We start from the raw sequence: 4,379 nt of genomic DNA, 5'->3' as shown, positions 1-4,379 counted from the left end.
CAGTTGTTGATTCTATCTGCTAATTCCCATGATACTGAGGATTTGTTCATAAAGTCTTTTCCTATACCAATGTCTTCCAGATTTCTGCCTAACTTACCTTCCAGCAAGTTTAATGTTTCTGTTTTAATATTTAGATCTTTAATCCATTTGGATTTTAATTTAGTGCATGGCAAAAGATAAGGGTCTAATATTAATCTGTGGCAGGTTGACATCCAGTTTTTCCAACACCATTTATTAAAGAAGCTATCTTTCCTCCACTGAGGATGGTCAGCTCCTTTGTCAAAGATGAGGTACTTGAGTACATCTGGAGTTGTTTTTGTTTCTTCCAGTCTGTTCCACTGATTCTCAGGCCCATTTCTTTGCCAGTACCATGCTGTTTAAAATGTTTTTATCTTCTTTGTTTAATTTTGGTAATTCATACATATGCAGAAATCTGTCCATTTCAAAATGTTTTCCATTTTGTTAGAGTACAGGTTCTCAAAGGAGGTTTGGATTATCCTCTGGATTTCCATCGTATCTGTGGTGGCATCACCTTTTTCATTCCTAATTACATAGACCTGAGCCTTTTCTTTTCTTTTTTTTGATAAGATTAGCTAAGGCTTTATCAAGTTTATTTATTCTTTCAAAAAACCAACTGTTCAATTCATTTATTTTTTTGTATTGTTTTCTTAGTTTCCACTGCGTTGATTTCTGCTCTAATCTTTATAATTTCCTCTCTTGTTTGAGTTTTGGGTTTTTCTTGCTCTCGTTTTTCTAGGAGTCTAAGGGTCATCATTAGGTTGTTTAGTTGAGCTTGCTCTGTTTTCCTAGTGTGGTCATTTAGTGCTCTGAATTTTCCACATAGAACTACTTTCATTGTGTCCCATAGATTACTATAAGTTGTATTGGCATTTTCTTTTATTTGTAAAAATTGTCTGATTTCTTCTTTAATTTCCTCTGTGACCCATTGATTGCTCAGGAGAGTGTTGTTCAATTTACATGTATTTTTGAAATTACTATGGTTTTTGTGCTATTGATCTCCAGCTTGATTGTACTATGATCTGATAATATACAGGGAATAACTTTGATTCTGTTGCATTTATTCAAACTTATTCTATGAACTAGTATGTGATCTATCTTGGAGAATGACCCATGTGCTGGCAAAAAGAATGTATATTCTGCTTTTGTGGGATGGAACACTCTACAGACATCTATTAAGTCCATGTTTTTAAAAGCTTGGTGCAGTTCTATTATTTTGTTGTTGATTTTTTGCCTAGATGATTTATCTATTTATGAAAGTGGGGTACTTGGATCCCCCACTACAATTTTATTAGTGTTTATTTGGTTTTTGATGTTTCTTAACATTTCTTTTATGTAGCTGGGCCATTAATATTTGGTGCATGTAAGTTTATGATTGTTATCTCTCCCTCTTGAATTGTTCCTTTTATAAGGATGTAGTGGCCTTGTTTGTCTCTTTTAATCAGTTTTGGTTTGAAATTTAGTTTGTCTGCAAATAAGATTGCTACCCTGCTATTTTCTGGGCTCCTGTCACATGGAGAATTGTTTTCCATCCTTTCACTTTCAGTCCGTGGGCTTCTTTTTGCACGAGGTGTGTTTATTATATACAACATATTATTGTATTTTGCTTCTTAATCCATTCTGCCAGTCTATTTCTCTTGATTGGTGAGTTGAGGCCATTGATATTGATGCTTATAACTGATATGAACTGAGTTATTATTGTCATGTTATTGGCATTTTGTTGACTCTTTTTCCTTTTTTCTCCTTCTCCTTTTAGTTTCTTGTCTTGCCTATTTGATTTGCTCTGTTGGGCCTCATGGTGTTGTTACCTTCATTGTCTTTTTCTAGGATATTGTTTAGAATTGCTTGTAGTGCTGGTTTGGTATTCATGTAGTTTCTCATGTGTTTTTTGTCTTGGAAGTATCTTATTTTCCCATCCATTTTGAAAGAGAGTCTTGTAGGATACATTAATCTATGTTGGAGGTTATTTTCTTTTAGGACTTGAAATACCTCACTCCAGGATCTTCTTAACCTGAGGGTTTGTTTTGAAAAGTCTGCTGTGATTCTGATGTGCTTTGCTTTGCATGTGATTTGTTTCTTTTCTCTTATTGCTTGTAGTATTTTGTTCTTCTTTTGGGTTTCTGGGATCTTGATTATTATATGTCTAGGTGTAGATTTTTGTTGATTCTGGCTAGTTGGGGTCCTATATGCCTCAGTTATCTCAATGTCAAATTCTTCCCCTCTGTTTTTGAAGTTTTCTGTCATTATTTCAGTAAACAGCTTTTTAAAGTCATTTGTATTTTCTCCTGCTACTTCAAGGATTCCTTGAAGTCTTATGTTATTCTTCTTTGCATCATCTAGGAGTTGTTGGATCAATTTCTCATGATCCCTACTGTTTTGAAGAGACCTCTCTTTTCACGTTCATTGACTGCAATCTTATCTTCTATATCTGAGATTCTATCTTCATCTTCTTTTGTGTACAGTTTCAATGGAGTGTTTATTTTCCTGGATATCTGTTTGAATCTATTTTATGGATTACATTTATTTCTTATGTTGGGCATTTTTATTGTTTATGTTTCTTTCTTATGTTGGGCCTTCATGACTTCTGTCGAGGTCCTGAGCTCATCTATTTTTTCATCAGTTTCTGTTTTAGAGTCTCCAGGAATGACTTCCCTTTTGCTCACCATCTCTGTGGTTATCTATGAAATTATTTCTGTTTTTCTAGAGACCAATTGATCTGTATTTTAACTTCCTGTGCTGTGAGTTAAGGGTGTCCTGGTATTTCGCTATCAGCCTTTTCATCCTCATTTGCTCTAGTGTTTTCCATTGGTGAATTGGAAGTCTGTCTTTGTTTTTTGCTCAAGTGTTTTCTCATTTTTTTTGTCAGGCTGTCCTTGGTTTAATCTCTGGGTTTTCACCCAAATCTTCCTGATATAGTTGTGCCCTAGCTTCTGGGTTTCTAATTACCCACAGACATTCTCATCTTCATAACATCAGAGAAAACAGCTCATCAAATCAACCACAATCCTTTATCCCAACTGATACAATCAGCAACACCATATGATCAAGCACAACTTGGAAATGGACCACCTGTTTTATTCACTAGTCTATCACCCTTAAACCATGTGGATTAAATTGAAATCAACAAGCAATCCAAAACATGTCTGCAGTGAACAAACTTTTCAATATAGTGTATTTACCATTCAGGATGGGGGCTCAGACAGATTTAAGACACAAGACCCCTGATCTCAGTTAGCTGATGGCAGCACCCCATGATGCAGACTGACCTCAGGCTGCAAGGCCCAGACTGAGTTCCCCAACTTCCTAAAAGGTTGAAATCCACACAGTTCTACTGCAGGTACCCCACACCATTTCTTTAAAGATTTTCAAAGTTGGGAACTCAGAAAAATAACATTTATGACCACCTCTGCCTCTGCAGAGTTTGTCCAAAGACTGGCTCAATCAGGAGGTCTGAGAATGTAGGCAGGGTTGTGTTCAGGGGCGCCTGTGTAGCTACCTTCCTTGCAGTGGAGCCATGACAGCAGCCCAGCAGGGGAGGGCGGGACTAACCAGGGTGTCGGCCCAAGCAGGCACTCCTGGTGCTGGAGCGATGGCAGCAGCCCAACAAGGGAGCCTGTAGCTCTCTGTTTTAGTTGCATCTTTCCCTGGTTTGGAAATCAAATTGATAGTTGCTTCCAGGAATGATTTTGGAAGTACTTTTTCACTTTCAGTTTCATTGAAACATTTAAAGAATAGTGGCAGTAGTTCTCTATATGTCTTGTAAAATTCAGCAGTGAATCCATCAGGCCCTGGGCTTTTCTTTGTTGGTACGTTTTTAATTACATTTTCAATTTCACTGATTGTAATTGGGGTATTTAAAATGTTTTTATCTTCATTCAACATTAGTAATTCATAAGTATGTAGAAATCTGTCCATTTCTTCTGCATTTTCCATTTTATTAGAGAACAGGTTCTCAAAGTAGCTATTGACTATCCTCTGGATTTCTGTTGGATCTGTTGTGACTTCACCTTTTTCATTCCTAATTACATGGACCCGAGCCTTTTCTTTACTTTTTGTGATAAGTTTAGCTAAGGCTTTATTGATTTTATTTATTCTTTCAAAAAATGAATTCTTTGATTCATTTATTTTTGTATCATTTTCTTAGTTTCCATTGCATTGATTTCTGCTCTAAGCTTTATAATTTCCTGTCTTGTAAGAGCTTTGGGTTTTTGTTGTTCTTGTTTCTCTAGGAGTCAAACATTCATTATTAGGCTGTTCATTTGAGTTCATCCTGTTTTCCTAGTCTATGTATTCAATGCTCTGAATTTTCCACGTAGAACTGCTTTCACTGTGTTCCATAGATTGCCATTATCATTTATTTA

This window comes from Fukomys damarensis, unplaced genomic scaffold (genome assembly GCF_012274545.1).
Source record: "Fukomys damarensis isolate Sample0158 unplaced genomic scaffold, DMR_v1.0_HiC HiC_scaffold_15, whole genome shotgun sequence".
In the NCBI taxonomy this organism is placed as follows: Eukaryota; Metazoa; Chordata; class Mammalia; order Rodentia; family Bathyergidae; genus Fukomys; species Fukomys damarensis.
This window is presented reverse-complemented; position numbering follows the sequence as displayed.